Below are 22917 nucleotides of genomic sequence, written 5' to 3' on the forward strand. Positions count from 1 at the left end.
AACAAACTGTGGAAAATTCTTAAAGAGATGAGAATATCAGACCACCTGACCTGTCTCCTGAGAGACCTGTATGCATGTAAACAAGCAACAGTTAGAACCAGACATGGAACAAGTGACTGGTTCAAAATTGGGAAGGAGTATGACAAGGCTATATTTTGTCACTTTGCTTATTTAAATTCTGTGCAGAGTATGGGCTTTCCCAGTAGTACTAGTGGTTAAGAACCCACCTGCCAATGAAGGAGACATAAAAGATGTGGGTTTGATCCCTGGGTTGGGAAGACTGCCTGGAGGAGGACATGGCAACACACTCCAGTATTCTTGCCTAGAGAATCCCATGGACAGAGGAGTCTGAGGAACAGAGGACATTCCACAGTGTCACACAGAGTTGGACATGACTGAAGTGACTTAGCATGCACACTTGCAGAGTACATCATGTGAAGTGATGGGCTGGAGGAATCACAACCTGGAATCAAAAGTGCTGAGTGAAACAACCTCAGATATGCAGATAATACTACTATAATGGCAGAAAGTGAAGAGGAACTAAAGAGCCTCTTGATGAAAGTGAAAGAGGAGAGTGAGAAAGTTGGCTTGAAACTCAACATTCAGAAAACTAAGATCATGGCATCTGGTCCCATCACTTCATGGCAAATAGAAGGGGGAAGAGTGGAAGCAGCGACAGGTTTTATTTTCTAGAGCTCCAAAATCACTGCAGATGGTGACTGCAGCCAAGAAATTAAAATATGCTTGCTCCTTTTAAGGAAAACTATGACAAATCTAGACAGTGTATTAAGAAGCAGAGACATCACTTTGCTGACAAAGGTGTATACAGTCAAAGCTATGGTTTTCCCAGTAGTCATGTACAGATGTGAAAATTGGACCAGAAGGCTGTTCACCAAAGTATTGATGTTTTATTTTTTTTTTAGTTTTTTTATTTTTTAAATTTTAAAATCTTTAATTCTTACATGCATTCCCAAGCTTTTAAATTGTGTTCTGGAGCAGACTACTGAGAGTCCCTTGGACTTAAAGAGGAACAAATCAGTCAATCCTAAAGGAAATCAACCCTGAATATTCATTGGAAGGACTGATGGTAAAGCTGGATCTCCAATACTTTTGCCACCTGATGGGAATAATTGACTCATTGGAAAAGATCCTGATGCTGGAAAAGATTGAAGGCAAAGGGAGAAGGAAGTGGTAGAGGATGAGATGGCTAGATAGCATCACTGACTCAGTAGACATAAATTTGAGTAAACTCCAGGAGATAGTGGAGGACAGAGGAGCCTGCCATGTTATAGTCCATACACAAATCTCACATCCTTTGATTAAAAATCCTGAGATATAGTTATTTCACTTGACCTAGAACAATCAATAAAATAATTTTTTAAATGTAAAGTTTAAGCTTTATTTTTATTTTCCTTGTTAATTGTGGGAAAATACACATCAAATTTGTCTCCCTAATGATTTTTAAGTGAATAATTCAGTGGCCTTACATTCACATTGCCATGCAAACTACATCACTATCAACCTCCAGAACACTTCATCATGCCAGACTGAAACACTGTACCCATTAATCCATACTTTTGGATGACACAGAGTATGTTAAGCTACTTTTGGATTTGGGCATTAAAGCTGCTTTCAGTTATTTTATTGTCTCAGCACAATGCTATAATAAACATCCTTATTCACCTGTTTTCATATATTATTACTCATTTTGATAAACTAGATTCTCAGCTGTGGGGATCATAGAGTTTAATTGTATGTTTATTATTAAATATATACTGTCAGACTTATGTAAGAAAATCTTGATGCAATTTACTTATTTTACCAATAACATAGAAATTTATAAGAAATGGCTAATTTCTAGCAAAATGTACTCAATAGCTCAGTCGTGTCCCACTCTTTGTGACCCCATGGGCTGTAGGCTACCAGGCTCCTCTGTCCATGGGATTATCCCATCAAAAATCCTGGAGTGGGTTGCCATTTCCTCCTCCAGGTTGTCTTCCCAATCCAGGGATCAAACCTGCTTTTCCTGCAGTTCCTGCATTGGCAGATGGATTGTTTACCACTGAACCTTCTGGGAAGCACTCTAATGAAATAGGAATTACCAAATTTGATTCAAAGGAAAAGTGGTAGAACAATTGCCATAGAACAGATTAGAGAATGATTATGCATATGCTATTAAAAAACAAAGCAAACAAAAAAACAGGCACTGGCGATTTTATAGTCAAGTACTATTATATGATCTTTAAAAAAATACATGTGGTGCTAATGCTATTCAAACTATTAAATCTGTTAAACTATCAAACTGTTAAATCTCGCTAATCCACTTTTATAAAGTTGTCTCCAAGAGAGACTGTTCATAAACCTAGCTCATGTTTTCAAACCAGAATAAAGGTATAAATTGATGCTCAGTCTATTTACTGATAAGACTTGGATATATATGGTCTCAGGCGTGTGTATGTGTGGGTGTGGGAGTACTCAAATTGCAGGAGCTGGGTTAAGTGTTACATAATAAGGATTCAGAAGGGGATACATGATGGGAAGAAAATTAAAGACTGGTTTAAAATATCAAAACAAGATAAAATATATTTAAGATATTGACCATCATATCTTGCATTTTTTTCCTTTCCTTCAAGGCAACATGAAGAACAGCTCTTCACAGATAAGGTAAGCTGAACAATTATATAAGCAGATGATTGAGGAAAATTCTCTGCTTGACTTTCCTGGCATAATAGTTCAAATGTAAAACAATACCTTATTGTTTAATGTTTATCAATGGGAGGATCATAGCACTTCTATCTTTTTTAATATAAATTTATTTATTTTAATTGGAGGTTAATTACTTTACAATATTGTATTGGTTTTGCCATACATCAACATGAATCCGCCACAGGTATACACGTGTTCCCAGAAAGAAAAACACCAATACAGCACTTCTATCTTTTAAAATATTTCCCGTCCAAATCCCTGTCTTGTGGATACAGACACAATAAGTACTCAGATTATTTCTGTGAAAGTTGTTGGGACTTATGTTGTATCCTGTTTGTTCATCGATATTCATCATCATAATAAGTAACAGAAACCGTATGCCCATTTTGTTCTGAAATCAATCATTATCTTCATGCTTTGATACATATAGCAGAGTTATACTAAGTGGAGATTAGATTTACAAGGTGAAGTACCTTTATTTTCCATTTGGTTTTTAATTCCTTAGTACTTCTTTGCCACAATTTCAAATTTCAAATACACTCTTAAAGATAAACTTCTTTCATTATAGAATTTCTTTCTATGTAATTCTTCTTTTGGTGTGAAATGACATAACAGAAATATTAATGCATTCATTAAAAAGTTATGACTATTTCCATCATTTTTAAATTAAAATTATACATTTAATTCTTTACTGTGTCCTTTACATTTAATTCCTGTGCAATATCAGGGAGCCTAAATGACAAGACTAGTATCTGATGGTGTAAAAACTTGCAGAAACTCCCGAGGATTAAAGTAAACTAATTCTTCTGATCTGGAGAGAAGATACACATTCTAATTACTTTGATTTTCCTCAATAAAGAGTCATCAGTAATGCTCACTTTTTGATTACAGTGTAATCAAAATAATTATTCACTGACTTAGAGCAGCACCTAAGCTCTAGCACATTTCCTTTAGAAATACAGTCCTCTTTTGAATATTTAAATTTGGATAAAAGGGATAAACCTACCACAAAATTTCAAAGAATATAAGGGGTCCTAGGATTGTAACTGTTAAATAAAGAATCCTTCTTGTGACCCCAATTATTATCTGTTGTTTCTTTTCATAATAGATTTAAGTCTTAATACTAGACTTTGACTGCTGAAACATTCTTAAAACTGATTTACTAATTTGACTGAAAAATCATTCATTAATAATGAGAGGACATTTCTCTTGGTTAATTTATTTACCTATTTGTGGCTCCAGTAACATTGAAATGACCTTTAGAATGTTTGGATACATTATTCATCAACTTAAATGAGCTCTCTGTTCCAATTTGACTGCTAGGCATTTTGTGTTTGCTTCAACTCTCCCTCTCCCCCACCCACCAAGACATTTATTTTTCTTCACATAACTGTTTCAAGAAGTTATCCAGTTTTCAAGACATTTGATATATGACAGTATCCAGATAAATTTTAAGGTTTATTTGTGGTTTATCCATTTGCTTAAATAAAATGTAATTTTTGAGGGTCCCTATGTGCCAGATACTTTGGCACTGGTAATAGAATGTTGAATAAGATACAGGTGGTCCTTGTTATACATCAGAGTTCTTATGTTCTAGAGGGGAAATATCATAGACAAATAAAAAAGAAACAATTTGTGACAATATCCATACGGAAAATGCTCAAATTGAGTGGTGTGATAGTAGTTAATAGTGGGACACAGACTAGCACAGACTATTTTAAAATAAAAGGGACCTTCATAAGCTTTTTCAAATGAGCATCTATTTAACAAACATAAAAGACTTAAGTCAAGTTTATGTTGATATAATGAGAAATTATTACACTGAATGAGGTCTGTAGGTTCTAGATAAGAAATCATTTCACCTTCCCAGAATAGCAGTTGAGTGAAAAAGGATGTATATTGAAAACAGTATATGTTTAGAATTAACTTTTGTTCTTAGTATAGTTTGCTAGCCATGGAAAGTATAGGTCAAGAATTAAATAAGCCACTTCTAGTAGACTTTTCCACAACTGAGTTCTTAGAAAGGTTGCAGAGAAGATAGAAGAAAACAATAATTATATGAATAATTGCCACAAGGAAATAGGAATGAAAATCTTTAAAATTACTTTATGATGTCTACTTATTCATTTTCATAGATGGTGTTTTTGAAATTTTTTTTCTTTAAATTTTGTAAGACTCTTCCCCCTCTTCCCCTCCCCCTTTCTCATTTTCCCTCATTGCATTAATCATGCTAGACTGGTGATTCCTGATTTAGGACATAAAGATAAAAGTACTAAGTATGTGTCTTTGAATTACTGTATTATTACATCTAGTCTAATTGTAAGTATTGTATTGTATGTGAGTTACTACATGTGGGAAAATCAGTGGAGGTGTTAAAAACAAAAAGCAAAACAAAACAAAACAAAACAAAAGAAGCCTAGAGAGTAAACACTTTTGAACTTAATTGCTTCTACTTGGGCAGCCTCACAAAGGGCTAAAAAGAAAATAGCATCTAACACTTATTCGTTTACCATTTCTTTACATTTCTTAGTCCCTTTTTCTCTCTGCCTTTAAAAACACTTCTTCAAGACCTAGCTTAATTAGTCTTTCAAGATTGCCTATTCCATTTTTGTCCCATTTAAATACTTTCTTTTTTCTCTTTTAACTATCTTCCAATTTATTTTATCATTTGACCCTGTTCATACTAATATATAGGTTATTGGACTTCTTTTCTGGATGAAGTATATGATCCTGGGGAATAACTTCTAAATTTTATACTGAAAAAAATCACTTTTCTCTTCTTGTTCATTTGAATTGAATTGAAATGACTTAGACCAAATTGAACTGAAAAGACTTATACAGGGTCAGTACATATTAAGGGTGTGTGCCTTCTTACAGCCAAGAGAGACAAAAATGAATGCATTACGCAACTGAGGCTGGACCTGGTTTCATCATATTTGTAAGCAAAGTATTATAGACAGCCACTAATAATCACTAGATTTGGCATGTAAGATAAGCCTATATGGGATCCCAGATACCTTGAATATATTATTAATTATTTCTTCCTTTAGAAAGTTTATAGTTTACATTAGGGTTCACTCTTGGTGGTGTACATGTGGTGGGTTTGGCGAATATGTAATGCTACTTATCTACCATTACAATTTCATTCAAAATAGTTTCATTGTCTTAAAAATCCTCTGTGCTTTGCCTGTATATCTTGTTGCCTTCTATAAACCCTGAAAATCACTGGTTTTACTACTATCTTCATATTTTTGCTTTTATTAGAATGTCATATAGACTAAATCATATAGAATGTAGCCTTTTCAGTCTTCTTTAACTTAGTAATATATGTATACACTTAAGTTTCTTCCACATCTTTCCATGTCTTGAAAGCTAATTTCTTTCTATAGTGCTGACAATAATAGTCCATTGTCCATATGTACCACAGTTTATTTATCCAAATACCGATGGACATCTTGGTTGTTCCAAGTTTTGCAAATAATAAATAAAGGAAATATAAAAATCTGCATGCAAGTTTTTGTGTGGATGTAAATTTTCATTTTGTTTGAATATATGTCAAGGAGCACAGTTGCTGGATCCTATGCTAACAATACATGTTTCATTTTGTAAGAAACTGCCAAACTGTCTTCCAAAGCTGATTTTCCATTTTTCATTCCCATCAAAAGTGAATGATAGTTCCTGTTGCTCCACATCCTTGTCATCATTTGAATTTTCACCATTCTAATTGGTATATAGTGGTATCCTAATATTATTTTAAATTGCAATTCTCAAATGATTTTTTATGTTGAGCACATTTTTATGCATATTTGTTATCTGTATATTTTCTTTGGTGAAGCGTCTGTTCAGTTTTTGCCCATTTTTCCCTGAAAAAAATTTTATTTTGAAAACACACTTAGTATGAGATCTACTCTCTTAACATACTTTTAAGCTTACAATATTTTATAATTGACCACAATGTTATACAGCATATCTCTAGAGCATATTCTTGCTAAACTGAAATTTTAAGCTTGTTGATAAGTAACTGTCCATCTCTCTTTCTTTCTGACCTGTGGAAACCATTATTCTATTCTTGAATTTTAGGAGTTGGGTTATTTTTAGCTACTTCATATAAATGGAATAATGAAGTATTTATCTTTCCACGATGGTCTTATTTCACTTAGCATAATGTCCTCAAGATTCATTCATGTTACCACATATTGAAAATTTCCTTCTTTTTCTTAAAGGCTGTATAGTATACCATTCTATGTATCTACAACATTTTTTAATCTTCTTATCTGTTGATAGACTAGGTTTTTATACATATTGGTTATTGTCAATAATGTAAGTTCCTTGGACAGTAAAGAGATCAAACTAGTCAATCCTAAAGAAAATCAACCCTGAATATTCATTGGAAGAACTGATGAATGATGAAGCTGAAGCTATAATATTTTGGCCACCTGATGCAAAAAGCCGACTCATTGGTAAAGGCCCTGATGCTGGGAAAGATTGAAGGCAGGGACAGAAGGGATTTGACAGAGGACGAGATGGTTGGATGGCATCACTGATTTCAATGGACATGAGTCTGAGCAAACTCTGGGAGATTATGAAGGACAGGGAAGACGGGTGTGCTGCAATCCATGGGGTCGCAAAGAGTCAGACACGACTGAGTGACTGAACAGCAATAATTTCCTCACACAGTTCACAACCACCATTGTCCAAAAGTGAGCAAACAATAAATGCTGGAGAAAGGATGGAAAAAATGTACCCTTCTATGCTGTCAGTGTAAAGGTCAATCAGTAACAGACACTATGGAGAGCGATGTGCAGGTTTTTTAAAGAAATGATAATGAGAATGCAATTAGAATACTCCCTAACAGCATACACAAAAACAAACTCCAAATAGATTAAATTCTAAATAAAAGGATATGAACAAGCTTTGACATAATATGAAGCAAGTTCGTTTTTGACCCACCTCTTAGAATCATGAAAAATAAAATAAACATAAATAAGTGGAACCTAATTTTCCTTAAAAGCCCCAGCAGAGCAGAGACAACCATAAACATAACAAAAAGGCAACCCTCAGAATGGAACTATATTTTCAAACAAAGACACCCAAGAGGAACTTATCTCTAAAACATACGGATAGCTTATGTACCTCAATATCAAAGAAACAGCCCAATCAAACAGGGGTACCAAGATGTAAATGGACATTTTTCCATTTACAGAAATGGAGAAGTATGGCAAAGATTGAAGGCAGGAGGAGATCGCCAATCGACACAATGGCCATGCGTTTTATCAAACTGCAGGGAAGCCTGGTATGCTACAGTTCATGGGGTCACACAGTTGAACATGACTTAGCTATTGAACAACAATTGTGAATAGTGCTCAGTGAACATGGGGATGCCATCCCTTTCAGATGAGAGAAAACATCTCCTAACCATATATCTGATAAGGGATTAGTCTCCAAAATCTGTAAAAAATATATTTTTACTATCCTACAACTGCATAGTAAAAACAAAACTAGTGACCCAGTTAAAAAGTGCACAATAGACTTGATAATTCTCCAAAAAAAGAAAAAAAACATACAAATGGCTAACAGGTACACGGGAAAATGTTCAACACTGCTAATCTTTAAGGAAATGTAGATCAAAAACATAAGATATCACCTCACACTTGTCAGGATGGCTATTATCAAAAAACTGTGCTCTTTTGTCAAAGGTCAGTTGACTATATCTGTGTGAGTCTGTGTCTGAGCTCTCTATTCTGTTCCATTGATCTATTTGTCTAAACGATAGTATTTGACACTGTCTTGATTGCTATAGATTTAATGTAAGTTTTGAAGTTGGAGTAATATCAGAATTCTAACTTTGTTCATCTCCTTCAATATCTTATAATATTGAATGTTCCTATTCATGAACATGAAATATCTCTCCATTTATGTAGTTCTTGACTACTTTCATCAGAGTTGTATAGACTTTGTCTTCCAGAACTTGCACATAGTTTGTCAGATTTATACCTAAGTATTTCTTAGGCATAAATCTGACAAACTATGATTTTTAATCTTGAATTCTAATTGTTCATTCCTTGTATATAAGAAAGCAATGGACTTTTGTGCATTAATCTTGTATCCTGCAATCTTGCTTAATCACTAGATTCAGGAGTTGTTTTGTTTTTTTTTTTTTTTTGACAGTTCTTTAATGTCATCTTTGAACATAGTTGAATTTCTTCCTTCCCACTTTACATATTATATTTTCTTTTCCTATTGCATTAGCTAGGGTTTGGGGTATGATAATGCATAGTAGAGCAGTGTTATGGGACATTCTTGTCATGTTCCTGGTATTAGTGGTGAAGAACACAGTTCCTTATCAATAACTATGATGTTAGCTGTTGGTTTTTGTGAATATTTTTTATTAAGTTGAGGAAGTTCCTCTGTATTCTTAGTTTGTTGAAAGTTATTTTTTTAAACATGAATAGCTTTAGATTTCATCAAGTGAATTTTCTGTATTTATTGATACAGTTAATGTGATTTTTCTTCTTTAGTCAGTTGATGTAATGGGTTGCATTAATTGATTTTCAGATGTTGAACCAGAGTTACATACTTGGAATTGTGTAATTCTCTTCATACAATGTTAGATTTAATTTGCTAGTGTTTTGTTGAGCATTTTGCTTTTATGATCATTAGAGACATTGATTTATAGTTTTCATTTGTTACAATGCCTATACCTCATTTTACTTTTAGGATGATGCTGGCCTTATACTATGTTATGACATGATATTTTCTGGATGAAATAGCAGAAATTGGGATAAACTTCTTTAAATATTGGTAAAAGTCACCAGTGAACCCATCTGGGACTGGTGCTGTCTGTTTTGGAAGGTTATTAATTATTTCTTCAATATTTTAAATACATATAGGCTTATTCAAATTGTCTATTTCTTCCTAAAATACTTTGACTGACTGTGTCTGTCAAGGAATTAGTCCATTTCATCTATGTTATCAAATTTGTGAGAATACAGTTGTTCAAAATATTTTTATTATCCTTTTAATACTCATGGTTTCAATACCTTCTTGCAATTCTGATGTTAGTAAATTATGTCTTCTTTATTTTTCCTAGTTACTGTGGCTAGAGTTTTATGAATTTTATTGATCTTTTGAAAGAATGGATTTTGATCCCATTGATTTTTGTTTATTGATTTATTTCAATCAGTGATTTCTAATCTAATCTATATTGTTTGTTTCATTCTGCTTTGTTGTTATTGTTTAGTCAATAAATAGTGTCCATACTTTTGTGACCCCATGGACTATAGTCTGCCAGGCTCCTCTGTCCATGGGATTTCCCAGGCAAGAATATTGGAGTGGGTTGCCATTTCCTTTTCCAGGGGATCTTCCTGACCCAGAGATCCAACCCAGGTTTCCTGCATTGCAAGCAGACTCTTGACCATTTGAGCCAACAGGGAACCCCATCTGAAGAGAAGTTCAATGTAATTCTTTTATTGACTTTCTCTAAGTAAGGTGTACCCCCACCCCCTGGCTTCTTTCAAGCATTGATTTTTTTTTTCATTGTCTTTGATTTTCTAGTTTGAATAAAATATACCTCTGTATAGATTCCTTAGTATTTGTCCTGCTTGGTGGTCTCTGAGCATTATTTTTCAAATAAATGGCCTCCTAAAAGGATACTATTTCATTTCTGCTGGTAATTTAGTATTTCAACATTGAATTTCATCTTTTGATATGCCTTTATAAACCCATTCTCACAGCTTTAAATTACATTTGTATAATTTATTTAATTTTTAATCACCAATTACTTGTAAGATTTCTGTGATATATGAAGAAGAGAACTGTTTTAACCTTTTTCATTGAATTAATGTCTCATTTTAAACCACCATCTCTTTTGAAATGTATAACTACATAATAGTATATAAGAAGCCAAATAATATACAAATATACAATCTGTTTTTTCAATCTAGCTATAATGTGCTTTATTGCAATAAAAATATAGCTCTGAATGTCATGGATTTATTTAATCCTTTTTAGATGTCATTCAGGATTTTAAATGAAGAAGAATGAAAATACCAAGTATCAGTGCTGATATAAACTAACTGGAAAAATCGTATACTACTCAAAGGACTAAAAATTTGCATACTTTGGAAACATATTGGGTAGAGCCTACCTAAACGGAACCTGTCCTTAACGCTGTAACCAAGAAATGTCAATTCTAGTTATGTACTTAATTGTAAAATAGACAAATGCTCATCAAAAACAGGTATGAAAATAATCATGGTGGTATGATATATAATGGTCCTACCCAGGATTGGCAAACTATGGTCAGCAGGTCAAATTTTGCCTGCCATCTATTGTGGTAAATAAAATTCTATTGGAACACAGTTATGTTCATTCTCATCCATATCTGCTTTCTCACTGCAATGGCAGAGTTGTGTAGCTTCCATATAAACCATATATCTAAAGCCAAAGAGTTTTACTGTCTGGTCTTTTACAGAAAATTGTTTTCAACTTTTAGCCCAAACTATAAATAACCAAATGTGGATCAATATAATGGAAAAGCAGTACCACACTCTACAGTGGATCTCTATATAGCAGCAGTTTTCAACTTAGCATGCATCATGATCCTGAGGGCAATTTAGCATAAATTGCTTGTCACCACTCCCCAGAATTTCTAATTCAAAAGTTCTTGGGTGGAACCCAAGAAGTTGCATGACTAGCAAGTTCTCAGGTGATCCTTATTCTGCTGGTCTAGAAGCCACACATTGAAAATACTGTTATAAAGTAATGAATATGAGTGAATTACTTCAATAAGCAACAACATGGATGAATTATGCAAACATAATGCTTGACAAAAGAAGCTAGACACAAGAGTACATATTTATTGTTCCATTCATATAAAGTTATAAAAGAGGCAATAGAAATCAAGGTACACACTGGTTTAAATAGTGACTAGAACAGGGAGTAATGGGGATTCCTAGAGTGTTATTTTTTTCTTGATATTGGTGGTGGTTACACTTTTCTGCTCACTTTATGAAATTTCATAAAGCTAAATATTCACAATTTGTGTACTATGCTTAAATAAGTTACATAATAAAATGATAATTTCAGTATTCTTTAAATTACAAAAAAACCCAATACTGCCATAGTCGATAACAATGTCAAACAAGAAACACTGTAAAATGTACAAAAGAGAAACCCAATAACTCAGACTTAACCAATAAGGGTTTAACTTTCCCAAATATCAAGAAGCAAAGAGGGTGGATACTGGGCCTTCTAGAACTGCTGCAACTTCTATAGAATGTCCTCAGTCTCCTATCTTTCTGTTCAGTCATCTTTAGTATATAATTTCTATATTCAAAGTTACAAAATGAGGAATCTCCCTGATGGTCCAGTGGTTAAAAAGTCACCTTGCAATGCAGGGAAGGTAGGTTTCATCCCTGATTGGGGAACTAAGATCTCACATCCACACATCCCACATCATGAGGCCACTAAGCTCAAATGCTGCAACAAAGATCTGCATGCTGCAGCTAAGACCAAAAGCAGTCAAATTTAAAAATAAGTTACAAAGTGGAGACTCCTATTCTAATAATATCATTCACATTCCATTGAAGAAGAATAAAAAGTGATAAAGATTAAAACACTGACATCTTACAAGAAATTCCAAATCTCTCCCCAAAACTTTTTTTATGTATTCATAATTTTGTCACATGATCACTCCTAGATGCAAAAGAAGCTTCATAAATGAAGTAATTAAGCTTTTCTGATACCTTAGGAATACTTCTATTAATAAGAAAGAAGTGGATGTTTTGTAAGCAGTTAGCAGTGTTTCACATTGTAGGTGACTAAAGTTACAAAGTATCCTATAATCACAAAATGGATGTTTTCAACACATTTAAAATGGAATTTATCTTTTCAATATTGTTTTAAACTAAACCTAAACTATAAATACATAAATATATTTTTATATATGATATACATCTTTGTATTATAAATGTCCCCAAATCATTTTTGTTAATTTAAAATATATATATTTATTTTTAATTGGAGGATAATTGCATTAAATATTGTGTTGGTTTCTGCCATATGTCATCATAAATCAGCCATAGTATACATGTATCCTCTCCCTCTTGAACCTTTCTCCCACTTCCCAGCCCATCCAACCTCTCTAGGTTGTCACAGAGCACCAGATTGGAGCTCTCTGGGTTATAAAGTAAATTTCCACTATTTAGTTTTATATATGGTAATGTAAATGTTTTGATGTTACTCTCTCAATTTGTCCCACCTTCTCCTTTCCCGCACTGTATCCTCAAGTCTATTCTCTATGTCTCCATCTCTGTCTGCATCTCCATTGCTGCCCTGCAGATAGGTTCACTAGTATCATCTTTCCAGTTTCCATATATATGTGTTAATATACCATATTTGTCTTTCTCTTTCTAACTTATCTAACTCTATACAATAGGCTCTATGTTCATCCATCTTATTAGAACTGAGTCAAATGCATTCCTTTTTATGGCTGAGTAATATTTCATTGTGCATATGTACCACAAATTCTTTATCCATTCATCTGCCAATGGATATCTACAATGCTTCCATGTCCTAGCTATTGTAAAGAGTGCTGCTATGAATATTGGATTTCATGTGTCTTTTTCAATTACGTTTTTCTCAAGGTGCATGCCCAGTAGTGGGATTTTGGGGTCATATGGTAGTTATATTCCCAGTTTTTGAAGGAAACCTCTATACGTTCTCCATAATGGCTATATCAATTTGCATTCCCACTAAGAGTGCAAGCAGATTCCCTTTTCTCCATACCTTCTTCAGCATTTCTTGTTTGTATATATTTTGATGATGACCATTCTGACAGGTGTGAGGTGATGTCTCATTGTAGTTTTTTTAAATTAATTAATAAAGAAAAAATTCTTTATTTATTTTTTAAAGTAATTTTTAAAGTAATTAATTAGAGGCTAATTACTTTACAATATTGTGGTGGTTTTTTCCATACATCAACATGAATCAGCCATGGTTGCACATGCATCCCATGATCCTAAACCCCCCCTCCCATCTTCCTACCCACCCCATCACTCTGGGTTGTCCCAGAGCTTTGCTTTGCATTTTTCTAATAATGAGCGACATTTCATGCATCTATTAGCCACTTGTATGTCTTCTTTGGAGAAATTTCTGTTTAGGTCTTCTGCCCACTTTTTTATTGGATTGTATGTTTTTCTGGTATTGAGCTGCATGAGCTGTTTATATATTTATATATTTAGATTAATCCTTTGTCAGTTTCTTCATATCCTATTAATTTTTCGCATGTTGAGGGTTGTCTTTTCACCTTGTTTATAGTTTCCTTTGCTGTGAAAAAGCTTTTAAGCTAATTAGGTCTTATATTTTTATTTTTATTTGCTTTATTCTAGGAGGTGGGTCATGAGGATGTTGCTGTGATTTATGTCAAAGAGTGTTCTGCCTATGGTTTCCTTCTAAGAGTTTTATAGTTTCTGATTTTACATTTAGGCCTTTAATCCATTTTGAGCTTATTTTGTGTATGGTGTTAGAAACTGTTTTAATTTCATTCTTTTACATGCAGCTGTCCAGTTTAACCAGCACCACTTATTGCAGAGGCAGCTTTACTCTACTGTGTATACTTGCCTCCTTTTTCAAAAATAAGGTGCATGGATTTACCCCTGGGCTTTCTTTGTCCATTCATCTATATTTCTGTTTTTGTACTAGTACCATACTGTCTTAATGACTGTATATTTGTATTATAGTCTGAAATCAAGCAGATTGATTCCTCCAGCTCCTTTCTTCTTTCTCAAGATTGCTTTGGCTATTCAGGTTTTGTATGTTTCCATACAAACTTGTGAAATTTTTTGTTCTAATTCTGTGAAAAATACTATTGGTAGCCTGATAGGGATTGCATTGAATCTGTAGACTGCTTTGGGTAGTATAGTCATTTTCACAATATTGACTTTTCCAATCCAAGATCATGATATGTCTCTCCATCTGATTTTGTGTCATCTTTGATTTGTTTCATCAGTTTCTTACAGTTTTCTCTATAAAGTTTTTTGTCTCCTTAGGTTTGTTCTTAGGTATTTTATTCTTTTGGGTGCCATGATGAATGGGATTATTGCCTTAATTTCTCTTTCTGATTTTTCATTGTCAGTGTATAAGAATACAATGAATTTCTGTGTATTAATTTTATTTCCTGCAACTTTGCTATATTCATTGATAAGCTCTAGTAATTTTCTGGTGGTATTGCTAGGGTTTTCTATGTATAGTATTACGTCATCTGCTCTAGTAATTTTCTGGTGACATCTTTAGGGTTATCCGTGTATAGTATCATGTCATCTCCAAACAGTGACAGTTTTGGATTCCATTCATTTATTTTTCTTCTCTGATTGCTTTATCTAGAAATTCTAAAACTATGTTAAATAATAGTGGCAAGAATGGGCACCTTTGTCTTATTACTCATCTCAGAAGAAATGCTTTTAGTTTTTCACTATTGAGAATAATGTTTGCTGTGAGTTTGTCATCTGACCTTTATTATGCTTAGTTACACCCCTTCTATGTCTACTTTCTGGAGAGTTGTTTTGTTTTTTTCCATAAATGGATGTTGAATTTTGTCAAAAGCCTTCTCTGCATCTATTGAGGTGATCATATGATTTGTTTATATGGTGTATTATATTGATTGATTTGTGTACATGTAAGGATCCTTGCATCCCTGGGGTGAAGCTCACTTGATCATGACATTTCATTCTTTTAATGTGTTGTTGGATTCTGTTTGCTAGAATTTTGTTGGGTATTTTTGTTTCTATGTTCATCAGTGATATTGACCTGTAATTTTCTTTTTCTGTGACATCTTTGTCTGATTTTGGTATCAGGGTAATGGTGACCCCATAGAATGAGTTTGGGAGTTTTCCTTCCTGTGCAATTTTCTAGAAGAGATTGAACAGGATAGGTGTACCTCTTCTTTAAGCTTTTGGTAAAATTTACCTATGAGATCATCTGGCCATGGGCTTTTGTTTGTTAGAAGATTTTTGGTTACATTTTCAGTTTCTGTGCTTGTGATTGGTCTGTTTATAATTTCTATTCTTGGTTCAGTTTTGGAAGCTTGCATTTTTCTATGAATTTGCTGTATTCTTCAAGATTGGCCATCTTATTGCCATATAATTGCTCACTGTAGTCTCTTGTGACTTTTGCTCATTGTAGTCTCTTGTATTTCTGTGTTGTCTGTTGTAACTTTTTTTTTCATTTCTAATTTCATTGACTTGGGTCTTTTCCCTTTATTTTTCATGAGTCTGGCAAATGGTTTGTTAATTTTTTTTTTATCTTCTCAAAGAATCAACTTTTAGTTTTATTGATCTTTGTTATTGTCTCCTTCATTTCCTTTTCATTTATTTCTGCTCTTATGTTTATGATTTCTTTCCTTCTACAAACTTTGAGGGTTTTTCTTATTTTTCTAGTTGCTTTAGGTGTAAGGTTACATTGTTTATTCAATGTTTTTTCTTATTTCTTGAGGTAGACTTGTATTGGTATGAAATTCCCTCTTAGCACTGCTTTTAGTGCACCCCATAGATTTTGAGTTGTTGTGTTTTCATTGTATTTTCTTTCTAGGTGTATTTTGGTTTCCTTTTGGATTTATTCAGTGATCTATTGGTTATTCAGGAGCTTATTGCTTAGCCTCCATGTGTTTATTTGTTTGTTTTTGTAGATTTTTCCCCAGCAAATTGTATCTATTCTTATAGCATTTTATTCAGAAAAGATGCTCGAAATGATTTCAATTTTCCTGTGTCCACCAAAGCTTGATTTGTGACTCAAGATACTGTCTACCCTGGAGAAAGTTCCATGTGCACTTGAGAAAAAAGTGAAATCTGCTATTTTGAATGAAATCCCCTATAGGCATCAATTAAGTGCAACTGACCCAATATATCATTTAAAGCTTGTGTTTCCTTATTAATTTTCTATCTGTGCATTAGTGTGAGTAGGGTATTAAGTCCCCTACTATTATCATGTTACTGTTTGCTTGCATTTTGTTTATTGTTACTATTTGACTAATTTACTTTGGCGCTCCTATGTTGGTGCATATATATTTATAATTGTTATATTTCCTTTTTGGATTGATCCCTTGATTATCATATAGTGTCCTTCTTTGTCTCTTGTAATGGTCTTTATTTTAAAGTCTATTTTATCTGATGAGTATTGTTACTTTCTTTTGATTTCCAACCCCTCACTTTCAGTGTGTATGTGTCCTTAGATCTGAGGTAGGTCTTTTGTAGAGAGTATATATTGGGTTCTTATTTTTGTATCCATTCAGCCCACCTGTGTTCTTTGTGTGGAGTTTTAGGCCATTTACATTTAATGTAATTATTGATAAGTATGATCACTTTATCATTTTTAATTTGTTTCATAGGCCTTATCTTTCTCTAGTGTTTCCTGTCGAGCAAAGTTCCTTTAGCAATTTTTGTAAAGCTGTTTTGATGATGCTGAATCTTTTTAAATTTTTCTTATCTGAAGAGTTTTTTATTTCTCCTTCAAATCTGAATGAGATCCTTGCTGGATAGAATAATCTTGAATGTAGTTTTTTTTCCCCTTTTTATCACTTTAAGTACATACTGTCACTCCCTTCTGGTTTGTAAAGTTTCTATTGAAAGATCAGCTGGTAGCCTTATGGGGATTCCCTCGTACATTATTTCTTGCTCTTCCCTTCCTGCTTTGAATATTTGTTCTTTGTGATTAACTTTTGTTAGTTTGATTAATATGTGTCTTGGCATGCTTCTCCTGGAGTTTATGCTGTATGGAAATCTCTGGGCTTCCTGCATTTGGATGGTTATTTCCTTTTCCACATTAGGAAAATTTATGACTACCATCTCCTCAAATATTTCTCATACCGTTTCTTTTCTTCTTCTGGGAGTGATATTATTCTAATGTTGTCCCAGAAGTCTTTGAAACTGTCCTCATTTTATTTCATTATTTTTTTCCTTTATTCTACTCTGGCTCTGTTTCCACCATTCTATGTACCAGCTCGCTTATCTGTCCTTCTGCCTAAGATAGTCTGATATTGGCTCCCTCTAGTGTATTTTTTAGTTCAGTTCAGTTCAGTTGCTCAGTCGTGTCTGACTCTCACAACTCTATGGACTGCAGCACACCAGGTTTCCCTGTCCATCACCAACTTCGTGAGCTTGCTCAGACTCATGTCCATCAAGTCTGTGATGCCATCCAACCAGCTCATCCTCTGTCATTCCTTTCTCCTCCTGCCTTCAATCTTTCCCAGCATCAGGGTCTTTTCCAAAGACTCAGTTCTCATTAAGTGGCCAAAATATTGGAGTGTATTTTTAATCTCGGTTATTTTGTTGTGCATTGCTGATCATCTGTTCATTTAATTCTTCTAGGTCCTTGTTAAACCTTTCTTGTATCTTCTCAGTATGTGCCTCCAGTATATTTATCTGTGCCTCCATTTTATTTCTAAGATATTGGATCATTTTTACTATCAGTACTCAGAACTCCTTTTCAGGTGGACTGCTTATTTTATTTGTTTGTTCTTGTGAGCTTTTAATATGTTCCTTCATCTGCTACATGTTTTTCTTTCATTTTGTTTAATTTACTGTTTTAGGGTCTCCTTTCTTCAGACTGGAGGGTCATAGTTTCTCTTAATTGTGTAGTATGACCCCCGTGGGTGGGATTGGACCAATGCCTTGTGATGGTTTCCCGACTGGGAGGACTTGTGCCTATGCTCTGTTGGATGGAGCTGTATATTGTTTCTTTAATGGGCTGTGCCATGTCCAGTGGTGTCTTTTGGGTGTCTATGGGTCTGGTATGGCTTTGGGCAGTCTTTCTACTAATGGGCGTGATTGTGTTTCTGTTTTGCTAATGGTTTGACTTGAGGCATCTGGCACTGGACCTTTCTGGCCTTTGGGTGGGTCTTGGCCTTAATGTTGAGATGGAAGCCCTTGGGAGGCTTTAATTTTTCATCAATTAATATTTCATGGGATTGAGAGTTCTCTAGTGATCCAAAGTCCTGGACTCCAGTTTCCTACCTCGGGAGTTCGGGTTCAACCCCTTACTGTAGCACCAAGACTTGACAGGCCTGACAGCAGAGAGGACAAAACTCTAAGATTAATGGTGAAAGCAGCACTCATTAGCCAGGAACATCTGAAAAACTTGCACACTTACAAAGAGAAGAGAGAAAAGAGAGGCAAAAAAGATAAAAATAAGAGTCAAAAAAGAAGAGAGCAATCATGGCTGTAAAAAATAATAACATAATAAAATAAATGTATTTAAATATGACATTTTTTAAATGGAGAAAATAGCTTATTAAAATAAAAATTAAAGGAATAATAAAGAAATAATATGAGAACAATATTAAAAGGAAAGAAAAAGAGGAAAAATAAAAGTAAGAGAAACAGGAAAAAAAAAGAGAAAAATGTTTACGGAGTGCTAGTTCCATCTCAGTCACCCTCGGAGGCCCTCCAATGCTAGACTGTTGTCTGCACTTGCTGTTGGGAACTTATTGAGATAAGGAGTATAACTTTATTTGGAAAGCTGGCTGACTGAGAAGATAGCAGCCTAGTGTCTCAGAGAAACCATCTTGTCAGAGTCTGGAAGCCAGGTCCTTTTACAGAGCTAAAGAGAGAGGCAATAGAGAAACTCAAGTCAAAGGGCAGAACAGAAAGGGAGAGGCAGTGGGGAAGTAAAGTGAAAGGGAGGGAGAGGTGGTAGGGAAGCACTTTAGTTTAAAGTCTAGCAGAGGTATAGGGTTCTTTACGAGAAGCCATTATTTGTGATTATGATAACAAAAGTACCGAAAAGCAAGTCAAAAAAACACTTTTCAACATGGAGTCAAAATTGGTTTCTTCTCTGCAACAGGGACACATCAGACTCTAATCTGTCCCTACTCTTGCGTGTACTTGCCTCCAGTGTCCACGGTTGCCAGAGCTAGTGAGTTTTCTTTTGTGGGAAATCTGATTGTCCTTTTATACATTCCATAGACACATAGTATACCTAATTGATTGTGTGGATTTAACCCACATCTTGTACAGCTGGAGGAAAGATTTTTTTATCCTTGTCCTTAGCCACCCTGTCCATGGAATTCAATTTTGGTTAATTGTCTCCTCTTTGCATGTAGGTCATCCACAGGAGTTTGCTACTGAGGCTGCCCTAGAAGGCTTGCGTCTGCCCCAGTGATGTGGAGGTGGCACAGTTGCTTGGATTGTGGGGACCCTGGCAACAACAGGTACACAGGGGAGCTGGTGGCCACAGGCACAAGAGATATGCCAGTATGTTTTAGGGTTTTTTCCTAGCCTCTGGAAGTTCTTCCTCGGTGAGGATTGAGCGTGAAGATGGCACAGTTGTTTGGATCATGGGGAACTTCATGGCACAAGGTGTACAGGGATGCCAGCGGCCATGGATGCATGAGACAAGGTGCTATTAGAGTCTTTTTCTAGCCTCTGGCAACTGTATTCAAAGGGTTTCCCTGGCTGGGGTCTCTCTTTATTTCTTGGCATAGCAGATGCTAAAAAAAAAAAAAAAAAAAAAAAAAAAAAAAAAAAAAAAAAAACACCCTGGCTGGGGTCTTTCTTTATTGTCCAGCACAGCAGGTGCTCAAATGGTTACCCTGTCTGAAGTACTTCTCTATTGTTCAGTGCATCAGGCACTCAAAGAGCCACCCTCTCTTGGGACTTTCTCTATTGGTCAGCTGCCAGTGCCCACTTGTGGGGAGAATGAGGCTACTCAGTAGTATCGTCCCACCTCCATGGCTGCCTGGATTTCCTTCAAGGGCATTTCCTGCTGCAATCTCCTCCCTCATGTTCCCTCAGGCTGTCTCCGCAGAATCAACAGCAATCCTTGCCCTGGGATTGATGTCCAATCCCTATACTCCAGCTCACACCCACCGCAAATACTGAAGGACCCTCCTCCCTATCCAGGGTGGGTAAGGCTCTGTGCTTCTCACTCCATTCAGACCATCATAGATCAGCTGCTGTACTCTCCAACAGTCTCAGATGCCTCTCCTCCATCCCAAATTTTTTATTATGATGTAGGGATCTCTCCCCTGCTTCAGTTCCTTCATCCTTTAGGTGCAGGTCAAGTTGCATTCACTCTCTCCTCTTTTTTCCTTCCTTCCTTCCTTCCTTCCTCCTATCGAGTTTTGTGTGGATATATATATAATCCTTTCTGGTGGTCAGGAATTCCTATTAGCTCTCAGCTGGTGCTATGTGAGATGCTCTGCAGGTATTCCTGATGCGTTCATGTCCACCTACTCCTCCACTATCTTGTCCTTTTGTCCCAAACTCTTGAAAAATAGCTTTATTCATTTATTTTATTTCCTAGGGTAAATCTTGAACTAGACACATGTGAGATAATTCATGGTGTGTAGCCAAGCTCTAAATGACTTACAGATTGCTATTAAAGACAGAAAATAAGTTCTCATTTTATATATCAACTCTTATCAGTGTGGATGATCTCATTACTTGTGTCATGAATGACAGATTTTTTTTTTAATATTGTGATTTGTTACAGTAGGTTTTTTCAAACATTGTGTTCAATCATTCATTCATCTCTTCATTCTTTCACTCTTCCATTTACTCATCTGGCAAATATTTATTGCATTCCTTTTAAGTGATGTTTATTGTACCAGTAATGATACTGCAATGAATAAGACAGAAACAGTCTATTCCCTCTTAGAAATGAATAATTCTCAGAGAAACTAGAAACTGAAAAAGTTTTTGCAAGATTTATGATGAAGTATTTTGAGTGTGTTATACATACAGGAACATCACTCAGTCGTGTCTGACTCTTTGTGGCCCCATGGACTATAGCCTACCAGGCTCCTCTGCCCATGGGATTTTCCAGGCAATAGTACTGGAGTGGATTGCCATTTCCTTCTCCAGCGGATCTTCCTGACCCAGGGATCCAACCCGGGTCTCCCGCATTGTAGACGGACGCTTTACCGTCTGAGCCACCAGGGAGTGTGCTATAGGGAAATCAAAGTTTGGCTTATTAGAAAAAGTTTGCACTAAGTGATATTTAACCTGAGACATTAAAAAGAAAGGAGTTAGCTAGGCCAAGTTAGTTAAAAGTGGGAGTGAACATTTTTCCATATTGAAGGAATATCTTGTGAAAATGTTTGAATGAAAAAGTTCATTGCATGTTCAATGGACTGAATAAGCAAGATAGTATACTGACCAGATTTATGTTTAATTAAGGCCTATGTAGAGACTGAATTGTAGGTAGAAAATGTATATAGAAAGAGACTGATGAGAATAATTTTTAGTAGTCAACATTAAAAATAATAACTATTTGAACTATGAGGGCAGTTAGTAGAAACGGAGAGAAGTGAGTGAATTCCAGAGAAAGAATTAGGTCCAAAATGTGTAGGATGAATTATCTTAGGTTTCTGGTGCTAGCAATTGAGTGGCTGGCAATTCCATTTAGTATAAAAAAAGTGGATCTGAAATGAAAAACGTTGAGTTCAGTTTTAGATATATTGAATTAGTATGTCTGTGAGACATTCAAGTAGAAACATTAAATAAGAAGCTAGATGAATAGATGTGAAGTTAGAGGAGAGTTATAGGGATTTTCAGCATCTAGATGCTAACATTAAAATCAAAGTTGATGATACCAACTAACAGGAGAAGTTACAAAGAAAATATAAAAAGTCTTAGAAGAGTTCACAAAGAAATAAAATGCTGCTATTAAAGAATAACTTACACATGGTAGGAACTCAATATGATTAGATTTATTCAAAATGAAAACCAATTTCATATGGAATTCATATATTTCAATAACATGTTATTATTTCAGGTTTATTATTAGTGAGAAACATTTTCCCATTTTATATCTGAAATAATTGTTCACTCTTCCCTCTGGATCACATTTTGTACCTCAACTTTAACACTTGGAGCTCCAGAAAAACATCTACTTCTGGTTCATTGACTATGTTAAAACTTTTGACTCTGTGGACCACAACAAACTGTGGACAATTCTTCAAGAGATGAAAGTACCAGACTACCTTATTTGTCTCCTGGGAAACCTGTATGCAGGTCAATAAGCAACAGTTACAACCAGACATGGAACAACAGACTGGTTCAAAGTTGGAAAAGGAGTACGTCAAGGCTGTATATTGTCATCCTCCTTAGTTAACTTATATGCAGAATACATCTTGAGAAATGCCAGGCTGGATGAATCATAAACTAGAATCAAGATTGTTGGGAGAAATATCAACGTCAGGTATGCATGTGACAC

The sequence above is a fragment of the Ovis aries genome, chromosome X (assembly GCF_016772045.2).
Source record: "Ovis aries strain OAR_USU_Benz2616 breed Rambouillet chromosome X, ARS-UI_Ramb_v3.0, whole genome shotgun sequence".
Lineage (NCBI taxonomy): Eukaryota > Metazoa > Chordata > Mammalia > Artiodactyla > Bovidae > Ovis > Ovis aries.